Genomic DNA, 19500 nt, shown 5'->3' with positions numbered 1-19500 from the left:
TCCCCCAGCCACTGCTCTTGATGTCTCAATTCTATGAAGCTATTATAGCCCAATTTCTATGAAGCCTTTCATTGGGATGTGCCATTCTATACTTTTCAAATTCCTGTTTGTTGTTTAATGATAAAGTATTAATTTAGATTTTTCTCATGGGGCTGTGGGTACTAGATCCATCTCCTTAACTATTAGCACATATATGAGGGTTGTATTTTATTGTGGTTAAAAAACAAATAACAATTTATTTTTATAAGGACACCAGCATTATTGGACTTAGGACCCATGCTTCTCCTGTGTGACTTTATCTTAATTTGATTATATCTACAAAGACTTTGTTTCCAAATAAGGTCACATTCATAGGTTCCAGGGGTTAGGACTTCAAAATATCTTTTTGGGAAGATGCAATCCAACCCATAATGAATGGTTGTAAAGATTAAATGAGTACTGACATTTATAAAAGGCGTAGGCAAAGATGTTGCCGTAGAAGCATACTATGTGTTTGCTAAATAAAATATAAATGGCATGCAGTACTTGGGCTTTACAACTGAAAAGGAAATGGAAAGTGCTATTCTTATTTTTGCAATAATCTGTAAATGCTTGTGAAGAAACAAACTGTACTGAAAGGAAGTTGTCAAAAATTTGGTTCTTTAGGGTATATACCAAATGCCTATCGTTGATAGTTTTTCTCAGAAATTGTTAATCTTGAGAAAAGTTTTCTAATTTTTGCATTGTCACAGATTTAGGACTGTGATAAAATTGAGAAACAATGCATCCAACTCCATTTTCAGGATTATGTACTTTGGGAGAACTGCTTATTTTTCTTTCTGATGAGAATGTGGGGAGGGAAAATTACAATTTTACCAATAGGGTCTTTCAAACTATACTTATAATAGGAATTCAGGATTAGGTCAATTGTTTTCTTAAATTCTTTTCAATTAGGGGCACACAATTTTTAAAAAAAACAGGGGAGAAAAGGTGAATTTAATCCACACTGGATTTCATTCATCTTTATACTAATGCAGTAATCCTATATAATAAAAGGCTAATATGCAAATAGTCCCCTCAGGCGGTCGTTCAACTGGGAGTTCAACCAGGAGACCCAGAGTTCGACCGCTTGCTATGATGTGTGCTGACCACCGAGGAGCAGTGTGGAACATGATGGGCATTGGCGATGCACTGTGACCTCTCGCTGGCTACCTGGGGGCAGGGGTGACTGGGACAAAGGTGCGGTGAGAAGGTGGGATGTCCACCGAGCTCGCTCTCACTCCCCCTGCTACCCTCCCCCGTGATGCCAGGGCTCGAGTGCCAGGGAAGCCCCTGCATTCAGGTGCCAGGCACCCATGAGGAGCCCACCCCACACCCATGCGGCCTCTTTCAGGTGAGCCGGGCTGCAGCTGCCAGGACTGCAGGGGCCGGTCAGGCTCCCTGTGGGTTTGTGCAGGAGCTGGTCTGCCAGGCTGGCTGGGAGAGAGTGTGCTACCTGCCTGGCTTCTGTGTGGCACTGCTGGGTGGCCCAGAGGGCCATGCTGAGCCCCGGCCCACAGCGTCCAGCTGTGCTCACCGCATCTCCACATGGGGACTCGGGCGCCGTGACTCAGGCAGAGGGGGACGCGTGGGGGCCGGGGGCCCATGTGCTGCCCAGGGCCCAGAGGTCAGCTGGGACCTACCCTTCCATGCCAGATGCTCATGCTTCGATTGCAGGCCAGGCCTAGGGACTGCACCCATGCATCACTTTCGTGCACCAGGCCTCTAGTAAAGTATAATTGTTCACATTTGTTGATGAAGGAAGGACACTACAAAAGCCATAATGTGGACCTTGGAATGAACACCTTCCTTTAGTTTTATCAGACTTGTCTCCAAGGAGGCTCTAATGATGGCTGGCTGTGGCTCTGCCTTGACCTACCTGCCTGTGGAGTCACCCCCATCACTCCCTGCTTGCCTAGGGGACCACCAACCATCTAATGCCCTTTCCCTTCTATAGCTCATTCTACCTGAGAAATACAGCATCCTTTGGCACCTGAAATTTCAAACAGACACAAAATTTAAACTCTGGGTCCCCAGATGAGCAAACACACATTCTGAGTTGTGAAGTAAGGTACACAAAATAGTCTATGTAATTATTGTGAGCCTATGCCAAGCTCCACTTACACAGCTACAACACAATCTACTTTAAAATTCTATCATTTTCTCCTTCGCGGGCAGACTATCTAGCCAAGTCAAATAATGATGAGCATAAAATGCCTGAGCCTGAAGTGAAGAGTCTGTCCTTATTTCTGGGCTCTTGGTTAATAATACAGAGTGCAAATAGAAAAGTCTGCGTTTGAGTCAAAAGAAAACAAAGCGACTTTGTAATTATCAACCATATCTCAGTAAGTGGCTGCTAATAACAATGTATAAAACTTAAACTTCAGTGTCTGCTGAGCATGTTACAAGGATGGGAATGAATTGCTGGTTGTCCATGAAGTGTTCCAAGCTTTGAAGATGCATGGTCATTATGACGCAAATGCTGCAGAGAGCACACTCCCCAAACCAGCAGTTACTCCACATGGGGCTGGGTTTGGTCTTGTTTGTTTGTACCTCACAGCATAAGGAGGAAAAGCATCACCACCCCTTCTGACTCTCAAAAGTGTCAATGCCACTGACATTCTTCCTGAGACACCATTTTAGAGAATTGCAGTTATTCTATTGATTAAACTTAATTATCTGGAAACATTTCTCAATTGTTTTTACACTGTCTGGAACTAGCTTTGAATGTTGCTTATTGTGTTTAACTTCTTGAGAAAACATAAAAGAGATTCTCAATATTTCATTGTATGATTGATTTGTCATTTTCAGAAGAAAATTAATTACTTGTGCAATTTATGGATCAAATAAGTTAATTTAATACATATAAATTATGAATTATCAGACTTTTTAAAGAAGCATTTCATTGACATTAAAAGGGCAAGTTTACTCAGGAGCAACTTTAACCCTTCAATAGATATCAAGAAATGTGTCAAATCTATTGGGGAAATTCTAAATGCATATAATAAACATCTTTTTCTTAATCATTAACGAGGAGTGTTCACTTATCTCATTTGGTAACAACTCATATATATTTTAGAGGAAGCAGACATTTGTTATTTTAATGATTTTTAAAAAATATATGTGGGATGATGTTTTTAGGTCATTTAAACACATATGAATAAAAATCAATGAAATCAGCTATAATATACCCTTCATGTTTTACTCATTTCCATTTACTTCTTATTAAACCTCTCATGTTTCAGACAACTCTTCCTTTGTGAGCAGTAGAGAGTAAAGATGCCTAGATGAGACCCCAACCCTTCTTTGAGAGTGTTTTTGCTGTTCCTTGCCAAATGAGGTAGCAAAAAAATAGTTCCCACTTAACTAGATTTGTAACCTCAAACTTATCGGTAGGTCATCTTAAGGGACAAAGAGTAATTAAGCACAGAGAGTTTTGAAATAGAAGAGAAAAGAAGAACAGGAAGAGGGGAGTGAATTAAGTTACAAGGTGTTTCAAGCAAGGTTATGTATGGGAATCAATCTCTTTTATCAGTTTGAGATATATTGGTTTTGGCAAAATTGTAAGTTCCACTATATATATATATATTCCATATTTTTTCTGAAGAAGATGTGCAAAAAATGCTGACTAGAATGTGAAAAAAATTTAAAAATGAAAGATTTTAATACGGTAGGACACCTATTTCTTAGGCAAGGTATATTAGTGCATTTAATCATTAAGGCGTCTGGCACCTAATAAATTCAATGAAAATCTAGGATTGGTGGCTACACACCCTCTATCTAACTAAAGGTCCCTTTACTGTGACAAATTACTGTCTTTGAGAAAGCCTGTGATATGGGGTTCTGGATACCCACCCTTTAACAAACAAAAGCAGATGCAGTACTCCTAACACAGGTGCAGTTAGCACAGCTCAAAACCTCAGAAACTTCATAGATTTTCTGCAAAGCTCTAAATACATAACTATATTTTAGTACTGATTCATGTTTTCAGCATGCTAGTAGTTCTCAAAGATAATCTTTATTAGATATTTTAGTCAGAGGAAGATTTAATGAGAATATAAAGTCTACTACACTATGGGGATGCTCAGTTAATTAAGTTTTCAAAATGTCAAGGGTGTACAACAAAACAGGAATTTAGGTCTCTCGTGAGCCCAACGTGGTTTCCTAACTTAAATTCTTATAAATTATTATATATCTACTAAGGAACCTTAAGTTGCCTGGAAAGCGAAATTACAATCTGGGTCGTCTTTATTATTTCAAAATTAACACAATTTATCCTCTTTTTCTAGTGTGCATTTGTTCTATAGCCTGCTGACATCTCCTCTCATTTCCTATCCTCCTCAATGGGTAGAACTCAGCATCAGGAAAGTTGATATAAATAATAAGATCATGCAAATCATTCCACTGGGGCAAAGCTTTAGAAATGAAATGATTTCCTGTAATAACTGGCATCTATGTTTTTTAAAAGTTCATGATCAAACAAACAAAAATAAATAAAACTCTTGTTAAAATACATTTCTCTTGTTAGCAACACTAGATAGGAACATATTCTGTGGTCAAATCAATAAGGGCCAACAAATTTGATTGTCAAACTTCCATGAGAAATTTTATTTTATCTTCAAACAACAATCTGAAAAACATATGTCAGCCCTGGTTGGGTAGCTCAGTTCGTTCGAGTGTCAACCCGATATGCCAAGGTTGTGGGTTCCATCTCTGGTCAGGACACATACAAAAAGCAACCAATGAATGTAAAAATAAGTGGAAAAACAAATTGATGTCTCTCTCTCCCTTTCCCTCTTTCTTTCCCTCTCTCAAATCAATATATAAAAATTGGAAAAGAAAAAAAATGATGCCAACCAAGCAAAATTCATTGATTCTGCTTTACTCGAGCCTTTTCTCTATTACAATCCCACTGTTTAAACAAATGTTTGGTGAATCATAGTGCCCTATTCATAAATATACAGTGAGAGACAAGGAGATGAATCAAACATAAAGAAGCATGAAACCTAATGGAGAAATAAGAGATGTACAAGAATAACTATAATACAATGAAGAAATTAGAGAGACATTATTTAAATGTGATGGCATGACTTTGAGAGAGAGAGAGATGATTTCTGGTTGAAAGACCAAGGGAAATGTCACAAAAGAAGCAGCTTTGAAGAATTTGCACAGATGAATGAAGAAGAGAGGCATTTCGAGGGGAGGGCCCTGTTATTTTCCCCACAGTACTTCATTCCCTCTGACAAAAAGTAAATGTACCACCAAAGGGCTGAGACATAATTTGAAAATAATAATGGGGAATAATTCCATATTGTTCTTGCAGAGCAATGTAGTAACAAATGAGCATAAATTAGAGAACTTAGTTTAGTGGGTTATTTCTTAAGGAGCTTTCAAATAAACAACACAGATCACTGATGTAATAGGGGTCACTGTGAGGCTCTCCATGGGCTGTTATTTGTATGGACAATATCATTGAGTTTAATTGAATATAGTATTCAGCAGGCCATTTGGGCTTACACAAAAATATGCATTTGTAATAAGGAAGAAAGAAAAATAAATTTAACTTTAAATAAACTAATTATATAATCACAGTGAACAAAATAGACAGATGAATTATATATATATATATGTATATATATATATATATATATAATCTATGTGAATATAAATGTATACAAATAAATGTTTCTCTCTCTATATATAGATATTCACATATGTGATTTTCTATCTACCTAGTTTTTATACTTAGTATTATATTATCAAATTCATTGATAATGCAATAGTATTAACTAGGTATGTGCATACATATATGCTATAGTTATATTATTATTATTATATTTTATATATAAAATAGAATATTGTCGTTATATTATATAGTCCATAATAATGTGTAATATGCTAATTAGACTGGATGCCCTTCCGTACAAAGCCAGGGCTGGCAGGGAAGCCCAGGTCCTGGGTGCCTGCTGGTGGTCAGAGGGAAGCTGGAGCAGGCAGCCAGGGGAAGGAAGGCCTACTCTTGCACACATTTCGTGCATCGGGCCTCTAGTCTTACCTAATAATAGACAAACACGTAAATTGACCGTACCTCCGCTATGCCCACAGCCATTCAGAGTGAGTATGCAAATTAGAAGGCCAAAGATGGCAGCAGCCCAGCTGCTCCAGGCGTGGAGTGGCCAGGTGGGGCAGGACGCCTGCTATGAGAGGGAGGGCAGGGGGCGAAGGGATCTACAGGAGCAGAGTGCCACAGTGAAGACAAGACTACAGACTCTGGCCTGAGTCTGCAGTGAAGATGAAGAAGGCAGACTCTGGCCAGAGCAAAGGCCTGGGTCCTGCGTGCCAGAGGAAAACCGGTGCTGGAAGCCAAGGGAAGGAAGGCCTATTGCACAAATCTCTTTGTACAACGGGCCTCTAGTATATATATAATAGTTGTTATAAGTGCAGGCTCTGGAGTAGAAACTAGGATTTGATTCCTGGCTTCATTGTTTGTATGCTATGTTACCTTTAGAAAATTATCTAACTTTTCTGAGTCTTAGTTTCCTCAACTGCCAAAAGAGGAGAATAATGGTAATTATCACAGAAATTATTTGAGCTTTAGTGAGATAAAGATGAGAAGCACTTTGCAGTGCATGAATTTAATAAATGCTAGGAAAAAGGATATTCCCCCCCAAATATGAACCCAGTTATAGCCTATGTAGTCAACTCAACCACACTCTAAGAAATATCGAAAGTTAAACTTGAGGACTAGGTCTCCTTGTTTAAGAAGTCCTGAAGAAGAAACTCCCAGAGCATGTCTTTTTAAAATATCCAAAGAAACACAGTGTCTGAAATTAAGAATACAATGTCTTCTGCCATCACCAGGAGAATAAACCATATGTGTGGCCCCTGCATCATTGAACACACTCTATTATGCAAGAGAAATGAGTCAACATCCCCAAAGTGGGATTTATACTCATGTACAAGCTTGAAAACCATGACGACATACATAATTGAAATGTTGATTTTTGAGGAGTACTGTGTTTTTTTCTATTTACACACAGGGGTTTTTTTGGAACCTGGTGAAAAAGACAAAGCAGCATAGAAAGAATACTCATATTGCAGCTCAAAATTTTATCAGCATTTCAACCACAAGCGCACACAGTTCTAAAAGTTCTTAAAATTAATTTGTGTTAATTCCTGGTTTTAAAAGCTGCTTCACGTCCTGTTGAGACCCTGAACAATTTTGCCGAGTCTTACTTTAATTTTACCTTCTCTGTTCTAGCCAGACTAAAATCCCTTAAAATATGCTCTGAACAATCCTTTCCCTGAAATTGTGTTCACTGTTCTCTCATTGTTCAAAGCTCTTCTCTCTACTCTCAGATCAAATGATTCCCATTTTTCTTTTTCAGCCCCCTCTTTCTTACAAAAATTTTTCTCTGGATACTCTCCAGTGGTCAGCAAACTGTGGCTCGCGAGCCACATGCGGCTCTTTGGTCCCTTGAGTATGGCTCTTCCACAAAATACCACGGCCTGGGCGAGTCTATTTTGAAGAAGTGGCGTTAGAAGAAGTTTAAGTTTAAAAAATTTGGCTCTCAAAAGAAATTTCAATCGTTGTACTGTTGATATTTGACTCTGTTGACTACTGAGTTTGCCAACCACTGCTCTAACCCACAGTGAACATCCCCATCTTACCATAATTAAACTATTCCTTTGATTTGCAGCATAATTATACTGTTCCATTGATTTGCTGTGTGTTGCTAATTGATGTATTTTGTGATTGTCCTGTTTCTTTTACTAGACTTCAAAGATCTGAATTAGTATAGATTTTGCCTTCCCATACTTCAGTGTTTAAAATGGAAGAATGTGTTATCTAGTTAGATTTATAACTAACTAGATTTTTTATAACAAAAAAGAGTTATTGAATAACTGCTGTAATGTCATTTCATAAAAAACACAAACAGAATATCCTTTTATAAATGGCCAATTTAATAAATATTTACAAAGCATTGAATGTCGTGTTGATAAAAATTATGAAGTTCTACTTTCTAAAATGTTCTTCCCCTTCCCTTCCCTTCCCTTCCCTTCCCTTCCCTTCCCTTCCCTTCCCTTCCCTTCCCTTCCCTTCCCTTCCCTTCCCTTCCCTTCCCTTCCCTTCCCTTCCCTTCCTTTCTTTCTCCCTTCCCTTCCCTTCCCTTCCCTTCCCTTCCCTTCCCTTCCCTTCCCTTCCCTTCCCTTCCCTTCCCTTCCCTTCCCTTCCCTTCCCTTCCCTTCCCTTCCCTTCCCTTCCCTTCCCTCCCCTTTCCTTCCCTCCCCTTTCCTTCCTTTCTTCCTCCCTTCCTTCCTTCCATTTTTCCTCAATGGCAATATATCTCCACTTTAAGACCCAAATAAAAAATGTTGCTGCCTCTAGAATGTGGCATTTTAAACACTTTTTAGTGCATCAAAATCAAAGTGCTCTTTAGGGCTCCAATTGTTAGTCTCCCATCTGAATGGAGCCTGTGTTCCCAGACAACAGTGGCAGAAGGATACTATGCAACCACCTATGATTATAATTTGTTCATCTGCACTTTAATGAATAAATTAGCATGCCACATCAGTTCTGCTCCACTGTCATGATAAAACTTGCATTTGTATAACCTGTAATCATTTTCACTATGGGCACAAGGGAGAAATTGATTTTTAAAGTTGACAACCACACATGTGGTTATGCTATTGCATAGATGTGAGAATTTGCAAATGACTTGTAGCAACATGCAAGAGACCAGTTAAAATTAAATGCATGACAATAAAAAAATTACTCTGATGATATCTGGCTGCTATGCCACTAATAGACAATAAAAGTAGGCACTTGTATGCATTCACAAGTCAACAAATTGCATTGGAAATAAAGTGAATCAGAGCCTAAAGAAAATTATGTAATATTGCTAGTTATTTTTGACTCGATAGTGTATTAGAACCCAAACTGTATTTGAATTGTAACACAATTCCACTAAACTATGGTTCTCAGATCCCCCAAAGAATTCAGGCCCCAAACTGTTTTCCCTCCTCACTTCTATATCAAAAACCTGTAGGAATCATCAAATCCTTTTGGAACTAAACTGCAAATGAGATATCTCACCCTTTTTATATTGGCAAAGGCTTAGTTATTTTTTTTTTTTTTTACCAACTTCAGCTAATCTTTCTTTATATGAAATTTTTACCCATATAGAAAAATAATAATAAATGAATCCTCACATACCATCATTAAGTTTCATCTCATAGCAACTTATAATTGATCTATATCCTCAGCCACTTTTCATACTCTACATTATTGTGAAGTAAATATCAAACATAATATTAATATATTTTATTTCAAAAAATATACTTAAAACATAATTTTAAAATATAACCTCAGTATCATTAATTAGCATACCAAATTTTAAAATAATGTCTTAATGTAATTAAATTTTTTTCATATTATTCCCTAATTTATAATAGTTTGTTCAAATCAGAATGGCTAGCATTAACAAATCAACAAATGACAAGTGCTGCCAAAGATGTGGAAAAAAGGGAACCCAAATACACTGCTGGTGGGAATGCAAACTGGTGCAGCAACTATGGAAAACAGTATGGAGTTTCCTCAAAAAATTAAAAATGGAACTGTCATTTGACCCAGTAATCCCACTTCTAGGAATATAACCCAAGAATCCAGAAAAACCAATCTGAATGAATATATGCACCCCTATGTTCATAACAGCATTATTTACAATAGCTAAGATCTGGAAACAACCCAAATTCCCATCAGTAGATGAATAGATTAAAAAACTGTGGTACATTTATACAATGGAATACTATGCAGCAGTAAAAAAGATACTGCTGGATTTTATTATGCTAAGTGAAATAAGCCAGTCAAAAAAGACAAGTATCACATGATCTCACTAATATGTGGAGTCTAATGAACAAAATAAACTGATGAACAAAAAAGATCCAGAGACATGGTAGCATTCAACAGACTGACATATTTCAGAGGAAACGGTGGGGGTGGGAAGAGATTAACCAATGAATTTATATGAACATATGCATAGCCCATGGACCAACAATAGTACAGGGAAGGCCTGGGCAGGGGGCAGGAGTGGGGTGGAGGGGGTCAGTGGGAGGAAAAGAGGATATCTGTAATACTTTCAACAATAAAGATAAATTAAAATGAGGTTAAAAAACATCAACATTTTCTTTCTATTTCATCTAAAGGTAGTGAGGATCTTAACATGAATGTGGAAACATGGTTGGACACAAGCAGAGGTCACAAGTTCATCAACACTTGTTCCTAATAGCCTGATAGGCTCACTCAGGATGATGTGGTGTTGACAGTGAGACAAAGAGATGGTACTTTTCATCATTCAGATCTAGGTCTGTTTATTGTGAAAGCTTACTTTTTCTCCCTATCTTTGCCTCAAAAAGAGACAAGTTGAATGTTTACTTGAAAACACTCACCATATATTATGATGGACTTGCTGTTGTAAAAGTGGTCAGACCAGTCCTACCCAGTTTGACTCGGTGGATAGAGCACCAACCTGCGGACTGAAGGGTCCTTGGTTTGATTCCCGTCAAGGGCACATACCAGTTGCAGGCTCCCAGCCCTAGATGGGGGCATGCAAGAGGCAACCAATTGATGTGTCTCTCTCACATTGGTGTTTCTCTCTGCTTCTCTTTCTCCCTTCCACTCTCTCTAAAAACCAATGGAAAAAATATCCTCAGGTGAGGATTAAAAAATAAATAAAAAAATAAAAGTGGTCAGACGAAATTTGAAAAGGTACAGAAAAATATAGCTGCAAAAAAATCATTCACTGCAAGTTAGGAGTATGTTAGCAGGTGTCAGGGCAAACGTGAGATGAGATGACAGTTTGCTGCTTGCCACTTGCCAAACAACCTTCATTATTTTCCAAAGCTCAAAATTATTCTCTCTGAGCTCTCATTGTTCTAATGTTTTCATCTGGCACCTGTACAAAGGAACTTCAAGACATAGGTATACAGCTCTCACTTCAATCTTCTTCCTCTACTTTACAATTTTCTCTCTAGAGTTTTTGACCTGAGGAAATGTGGCAAAACATGGAGAAGCAGAAATAAACGATAGATGCGTGGATACCATACTTAGGGCCCTTTTCTGTTCTGATGGTGCTTATTGATGCCCAGGCTGCCATCAAGTTGCTGGAAAGGTTGCCTTCCTCCTGCAGAGGCATTCTGATTAATAGAGAGAATGAAATCTAGCCTCATTTGTGTGTAGCCCAAGTCAGATGGTAAACGGGCTTGTTTAAATCCAAACATCACTAATTTAATAGCTCTTCTGAGCTACAGCTTCTTTGGATTACCGAATTACCTTTCAAGCTATGCAGTTATGTATTTTTCTCTACTCTTGTTTATTATTCAGCATTACCAGTATCCCCCACCCCCCTTTCCCTAGACTTATGTCTGAGCTCCCTGCATATCAAGCACCTTGCTATTTGGTTACAGTATCATAAAACTGGACAGTCAATTAGCAAGCAACTATCTACACTAATAATAGTCAAATATGTAAACTCACCATACCTCCGTAATGCCCACAGCCAATCAGGAGCAAGTGTGCAAATTAACCCGACAAAGATGGCGGGCCTGTGGGCGTCATGGAGGTAAGCAGGCGCTGAGCGGCCAGGGATGGGTGGGCGTCCCCAGGACCCCACCCGCTTCGAGCTGTGGCCAGCGCGTGCACACGCCTGCACTGAGCGGCCGGGGTCCCGGGGATGCCACTGGAGTGTCCTGTCCTACCAGCCCGGTCTGGGGGCAGCTGGAGTTCACAGTCCTTTTTGTTTGTGCAGCCCCTGGACCGGAAGCAGAAACTAAGAGCGCAGGAAGCATCAGGAATTCTGGGAATCATAGTTCTGGTGTCAGATGTGTTGCGGGATCTCCTAGAGACTAGAGCAAAGTGAGCCTGGAGCAAATTACTGTTGCGGGTGGAGGATGGAGGGAAAGCAAAGGTGAGAGATGTAAGTAAAGTCACAGTGTCGAGGAAATATTAAAGGGAAGATATCCTAAAACTTCCAGGAAATCGCCACCAATGGAGCAAAGAAAAAAAAAGACCTCTATTATTCTGTGAGCACCAAACCAAACTGGGTTGGGATATCAGACAATTCGCTCATATGATTGCAAAGACAGACAGAAACTCCCGGATTGGAGAGGGCTTCGCTGAGGGCTCCCAGATTGGAGAGGGTGCAGGTCAGGCTGAGGGACCCACCCCCCATGCACGAATCTTCATGCACCGGGCCTCTAGTGGAATTATAAAACCTACTGTGGCTCTGCTCTACATTTCCCTGTGTGCTGAATGCATTAAAACAAGTTACACAACAAATATAGATATCACCCTAAAGCACACGGAGACACATAGAGTGATACTCATTCACAAGTTATTTTGATAGAATCAACAAAGTCATTCTTAGCATGTGCAGATGCTCAATCCAGAAAGAGAGCTGGTGTAACAGCTTCATTCAGGAAGAACTTCTCTATGACTAATGGTTTCTATAAAATCTGGATTCGCGTACACGGGAAGTGTGAAGCAGAAAACGTGCTATGCTTGTAATGCACATAATACATTAGGTTATACACAGAGGTTGATCTCTCCTTAAGATGGGACATTTTTTCAAATATCTAAACTTGAAGGAGAAATTGTAATTATTGGACTTTCTGTTCTATTCCCCTTCTGTTCCCTTTTGGTCTCTGCCCGCTACTAAGTTCCCTAATGCAAAACAAAGCTTGATCTGGGCTTGCAATCAAGAAAAGGTCTGCACATGTGGGATGAGTAAGTTCATATAAATGTACAAAGTTCTCAGGCCAACTTATTTTTGAGGCAAGAGATTCTTATGGTAGCCATTATTTTCGCTTTATTTTATTTCTCCAATGGTACATTGTCAATACAGATAATGTGGACCATACCTTTAACTCTTTCAAATGACTTCTGCTTTGGAAGAAAAATTAAGCTGTGGCATAAAAAAATGCAAAATAACAGTGGCGTAAGCCAGTGGTCGGCAAACCTAGGCTCGCGAGCCACATGCGGCTCTTTGGCCCCTTGAGTGTGGCTCTTCCACAAAATACCATGTGAGGGCGCACACGTACAGTGCGATTGAAACTTCGTGGCCCATGCGCAGAAGTCGGTTTTCGGCCTGGGCGAGTCTATTTTGAAGTGGCCTTAGAACACTCAAGGGGCCAAAGAGCTGCATGTGGCTCCCGAGCCGCAATTTTCCAACCACTGGCTTAAGCAATGCAGAAGTTTATATCTCTGCCAATGAATCACAGCCCATTCTCTCTCCCCTGTGGATCTGTTGCCCTCAATATACAGTTTTCACATCAAGGCATCACACCCATACTGAAGGTTCCAGAAAGGAAGAAATGGCAGAAACAAGGACCTCCCTTTCAGATACTTCCTGGATGTTCTGTAAATCTCTTTTATCTGCAGCTCACTGGCAAGGGCTTTGTTACATGAGAAGTAAGGCCTTTATTCTGAGTGTCTAGGGCAGCCGTGGGCAAACTATGGCCCGCGGGCCGGATCCGGCCCGTTCGGCTGTTCTATCCTGCCCACGGAGCTGAAAGATCGGAGGGTTCTCTTGCTCTCCCCTCCGCTCCTTCACCAGCAGCAGTGTTAACATGGCAAAGTTGGGAAACAGGGCCGCAGCTCCTTCTTCTGAGTGGGCGGATATAAATCCGCCCATTCAGTAGAAGGAACAACCTCTCAATCTTCCAGAGGCTCCTTGTAATGCCCGTGGACGCCCCCCCCGCCCCCCCCCCCCGCCACATCACCCTGGGAATGCATAGACACGTTATCGTGGTGATGTAGGGAGACACGCCCCTGGAGAGCACAGTATCAGAGCATTAGCTAAAAAGGAGACCAACAACACTGTTCCCACTGAAGTTGATGTTTTAAAGACCAAAAACCTTTCAACCCAGTCTACATTGCCATCTACATCTACGTCCCAGGCATAATTTGGAAGTTGCACTCAAGAAAATGTTTAATTTACTGTTTACACATTTTGTTCTTTTCTATTTGTTTTAGTTTTAAATTGTTTTATTATATTTAAGTTTAATTTGAAAGGCTTTTGTACCTTTCCTTTGTTAAGCAATTTTATTTTGCCTTTGCCATCTTCAATATAAGGTATGTTATTGTGCTATGATTCCTCCACTTTTTGAAGTTTCAAATTATAATAATTAGTGTTTACATTCTTCTTGTTAAAATGTTTGAAATGAATAAAACTATTGAAATAAAAAAAAAGACCGTATCCTTTTATGTAATGATGTTTACTTTGAATTTATATTAGTTCACACAAACACTCCATCCATGCTTTTGTTCCAGCCCTCCGGTCCAGTTTAAGAACCCATTGTGGGCCTCGAGTCAAAAAGTTTGCCCACCCCTGGTCTAGGGGCATGGCTAACCGCTGGGGAGAGAGAGGAAGGAATACTGGAGACAATTAGTTTCATACTCAAAAGAGTAAAAGTGAAAAAGCAGGAGACAGAAACTGAAAGTTAAGATGAACAAGGCAAAAGGGGCTAAATATATGGTGATGAAAGGAGATTAGACTTTGGGTGGTGAGCACGCAATATAATATGCAAATGATAATCTCAGAGGGAAGGGGAGTAGGTAGGAAGAGATTAACCTAAGAATGTATATGCATACTAGTAGCCTAGTGCACATTGAAAAGAAATTAATTAGAAGAAATATTTTAATATCGCAAATTCGCCCTTTCTTTCAGAGATTAAAGAAAATTCATAAAGTGTACATTAAAATAATATAGATTAAAAAAATAACAACATGATATAACAATAAATATTTTCCATGAAATTTTTACTGTCAGAATCTTTGTTTATCATTAATTTTTTAAAATATGCCGGGCATTCTGGAAAATTTATATCATTTGGACAAACTTTGCCTTTGCTATAACATTGAGTAAATTTTCCATCAGTTTGTTTTTCATCGGAGAAATTTAGGGATAGGCAAAAATGACATGGAACAGTCATTCCACCACAACTGTGCTCAATAATTGCATCCTTATTTACCTCATTTTCGCTATGAAGGCAGTTCCTTCTAGTATTGGTAGTACTTGTCGATGACTGTTCTTCAGACATATTCTGTCGACAATGTCACTTTCTTTCAGCTTCAGAGGTACGTTGTGGCATTAGTTGGTCTTCAGACATATTCTGTTGACAATTTCGGCTTCAGAATGTCAACAAAAATGTGATGTCATTACCCGGCGCCCACAGCCACCCTTTGCGGGGTAAGGTGGGCTGCGCTCTGGGCTGCATTTTGCACCATGGCAGCATTGGCTGCGATTTGGTGAGCTGTCACTCTGGGGTGACGGCGGGGCCTGTGTCCCACTTGGGGGAAGCCAAGTGTTGCTTTGTCAGCACCAGGTCTGAGATGCCATTTCTCTGTGTGGGTCACGGTAGCTCTGTGTTGAGCATCTGCCCCCTGGTGGTCACTGAGTGTCATAGCGACTGGTTGGACAGTGGGAAGGACACTTAACATATTAACCTTTTATATATATAGATATGCATAACCCCTGGACATAGACAATAGTGCAGTGAAGGCCTGGGGAGAGGGTGGAGAGGAGGGGTTCAATGGGGGGGCGGGAAAGTGGACATCTGTAATACATTGAACAACATAGATAATAAAAAAAGAATAAAAAAGAATTGTACACTTCAAATTTATATAACATATTAAGCAATGTCAACACAATAAATTTAATTTAATAAAAAAATAAAAGTTTAGGCAAGGAAAGAAACAACTAATTACATGTTTTTAAATTTAGAAATTAATTTTAAAAACACTGTGGGAGTAATCCCTTACCACACACTCCATCTTCCTCATGAAAATGCAATTCAGGAATGAATTATAATAAAAGAATGAGCCATGGATCGCTCTCTGCCACATCGCAGGCCTGTGCCCCATCAGTTGATGCTGATTAAGGGTACACAGGTTGCTCAGCCCTGAATTAGATTGGCCTGAATATTTTTCCAGAATTCACATTGTCCTGAAGTCTTATTTCAGGTGGAGAAGCTGAAGGACAAAGTCTTGTCCTCATTTCCTGTTTGTATATATTGAGTATGAATTGCCTATTTGATTAGCATTTCTACTGGCTGGCAGATGAAAACCAAACTTGAAGAGGAATTAATTACAACTGTGGTCTGAATTTTGCTCCACCTAAAGGACTCTCATAAAGCTGTGGCTTCATTAGGAGACTCACTGGCCCGAGGACAAGCTATCTAGCACATTTCCATAACATCACATCCTTATCATGGTTAGGAGTTTACCTACAGAGACACACATTCTCACATCCAGATTCACATCTCCTTGTGCCAAATAATGAAGTACTATAGTATTTCATTTTTATATTCAAAACTATCATGAGAGGCAAAGAGGGGAAATATCATTATCCAATGATAAACTACTAGGCAAACATTAGGATAGGCTAAGAAAATTGCTCAAATCAGGACTGGGCTTAAAGATCTCAAGTAGATTATGTCACTGTTCAAAAAAGATGCATTTATATAAATAATCTTTGTTTTAAAGGGGATGTCTTTCTAAAGATGTTGTCTTTGATTTCAGTGCAACCATTATACTGAGTACTCGGTTCCCTATGTAAAGTGCTAAATTATTGAGCATTTAATTTTATGTATATAAAACATGGAGTTCTGTGTACTAGAGGTATATTTATAAACAGACATAAATTGGGTTTTTATGCTTCATTTTAATTCTCAGAAAAACTCATGAGTCATTGCATCTAGGTCCCTAGGGACATTTTCCTATACTCAGAGTTGTAATACAAATATAGTGGCTTAACTCCCAAAGTCCATATAAAGCTTTTAATTATATGACATACAGTACCCTTTGTATTAGTTTCCTGTGGCTGCTGTAACAAAGTACCACAAACTTGGTTGCTTAAAAACAGCAGAATTGTATGCTCTCACAGTTCTGGAGGCCAGAAGTCTAACACTGAGGTGTTGGTAGGGCCACCATTCCTCCAAAGGTTCTAGGAGAGATTCTGTTATCTGCCTCTTTTGGTGGTTGAAGGCAATCCTCGGCATTCCTTGGCTTGTAGCCATTTCACCTGTGTTCACATGGCCTTCTCCTGTGTCTTCTCTTCTGTGTATGTGTCTCCTAGAAGGGCACTTGTGACTGGATTTAGGGTTCATCCTGGTAATCTAGAAGGATCTCTTTATCTCAAGTTCCTTCATTATATTTACACAGGTCCTTTTAACAAATAAGGTAATATTAACAGGTTCCAGGGATTAGGGCATGGATATATTTTTTAGGGGGTAGGGCACTGTTTGTCCCACTACACTCTTTAAGGTGTTTCTCTCAGGGGCATATTTTAACTTCATTTCCTACAATGTCTCCCAATGCATTACATCCTGACCTATTGGCTCACCCTTCTCAAATAGTGTCACTTTTTCACATGGCTTAATGCATTTGCACATTCTATTCCCTCTGCATGAAATGTAGTTCCCTCTCTTGTCTGACTTGTGATCTACTTATCATCTGCCCCAAATTCCCAATGATTGCCTCCATGTGCTTTCTTCAAGGGGACATTCGGTGGTCTTCCTCAGAACTACCCTGTCACTTAATGCACGACTATATTAGAGTGCTTAACATGATGCATTCTAATATATTTTTAAACAAACTCCCTCATCTGACTGTGGTTCGTCTACCACAGATTGCCAAGATTCATCTTTGTATTTGTGTTTCAATATCTGGAATATGATAGTTTTTCCTAGGTGCACCATAATATTTTTTTAAAAAACTTTTTCTTATTATAACAACATTTAGTTTATTTAAATAAGCATGACAGAAAAAAATTAGAATTGCCTGTAATTTTACCATTAATATATAAAACACAGGAAACATTTAATTGATGTATATCTTTCCAATACTGATATATTTTTCATTGTGTGTGTAAATACTAGTAGGCACTAAAATAAAATACTTTTGTACACATTTTGTCTTGCTGAAACAGTATATACTTGAGAGGCATTTATTGGATGAATTAATGAATTGATGAAAAAAAAAACACCTTCTAAAGAGAACTAATATAGTTACATAATAAAAGGTTTGGAAAAGTCATTAATTTAGCCTAAATATGAGACTTTGCTTGGGTTTCTCGAGTTATTTTTAAGATTTTATGAAAAGGAGTTTAACTACTATCCAAGTTTATACAGTTGTTTTTTTGAATAGAAGTAGAAGAAATTCTTCTGGATAGTAGACATTATGAAACTGGTTTATTCTTGAAAGTATCTCTTCTTTATGATATTCTAATATAGTAGAGGCCTGGTGCACAGGATTCTGCACTGGTGGGGGGCGGGCGTGACCTGTGGGGATCAGCCCGTTGTGGGAGTGCCCCTCATCTCAGTCAGCTGAGTGGCTGCTCCCTAGTCTGGCATCTTCCTGTGGAGCTGGAGCACTCACCTCTCCAGGGAACCTGATCGGGACTGGGCCCAGGGACAACAGCACTGAGAGGTGGCAGAATAGGCCACAAACCTGCCTCGCAGCCTCCTGGGTCAGCTCTGCGAGCCCGGCCGCAGCACTGCAGAGCAGGCAGCAGGGAGTGAGGAGGGGGGCCTGGGGTGAGGAGGTGATGATCTCAGCCTGGGTTCCTGCCCGTAGGCCCGGGTTTCACAGTGGGAGCAGCCGCTCATCCCGGTAAGCTGAGCTGCACTCCCACTGTGGTAGTGCACTGACCACCAGGGGGAAGCTCCTGCATTGAGTGTCTTCCCCCTGGTGGTCAGTGTGCATCATAGTGACTGGTCGACCGATTGTTCTGGTCATTCCACATTCGGTCGCTGGGCTTTTATTATGTAGGATAATAAAAGATAGTTTGTATTTTTTTCTCCACACTCTTAATTATGGTGCCTTTCCAAAGATGGTCTTGGGATAAATATGAGAAGATAATTCAGGTCTTACTAAAATGTCTCTTTTATTTATTTATTAAACTAAAGGGGGAGAGAAAATAAGCAAACTATCATGGCTTTTTTTGGGGGGGGCGGGGAGGTCAATCCTCAACAGAGGATATTTTCCCAATGATTTTTTGAGAGAGGAAGAGGGACAGAGAGAGCAAAACATCAATGTGAGGGAGATATATCTATTGGTTGCCTCCCACACAGGCCCCAATGAGAGCCCAGTATGGAGCCTGAAACTGATGTATGTGCCCTTGAACAGAATCGAATTGGGACCCTTCAGTCCACAGGCTTATGCTCTAACCCAGTGGTCGGCAAGCCACGGCTCGCGAGCCACATGCAGCTCTTTGGCCCCTTGAGTGTACCTCAATCAGGTTGAGGACGTTTTTAGCAAAGGCCAGCTAACGAGTACCCTAATTAAGTTAGTAACAATGTACCTACCTATATAGATTAAGTTTTAAAAATTTGGCTCTCAAAAGAAATTTCAATTGTTGTACTGTTGATATTTGGCTCTGTTGACTAATGAGTTTGCCGACCACTGCTCTAACCACTGAGACA

At 39.6% G+C, this 19500-nt stretch overlaps 1 protein-coding gene across 2 annotated transcripts in view; it reads right to left on the bottom strand.

Annotated features, from left to right (window-relative positions):
• The window catches only part of NALF1 (NALCN channel auxiliary factor 1), a 584686-nt gene that overhangs the window by 154429 nt on the left and 410757 nt on the right, over nucleotides 1-19500 (bottom strand). The window lies entirely within an intron of this gene.

This window comes from Plecotus auritus (assembly GCF_963455305.1).
Source record: "Plecotus auritus genome assembly, chromosome: 3".
NCBI classification, from domain to species: domain Eukaryota; kingdom Metazoa; phylum Chordata; class Mammalia; order Chiroptera; family Vespertilionidae; genus Plecotus; species Plecotus auritus.
The sequence above is the reverse complement of the archived record's forward strand: the minus strand, read 5'-3'. Positions and strand labels throughout refer to the sequence as shown.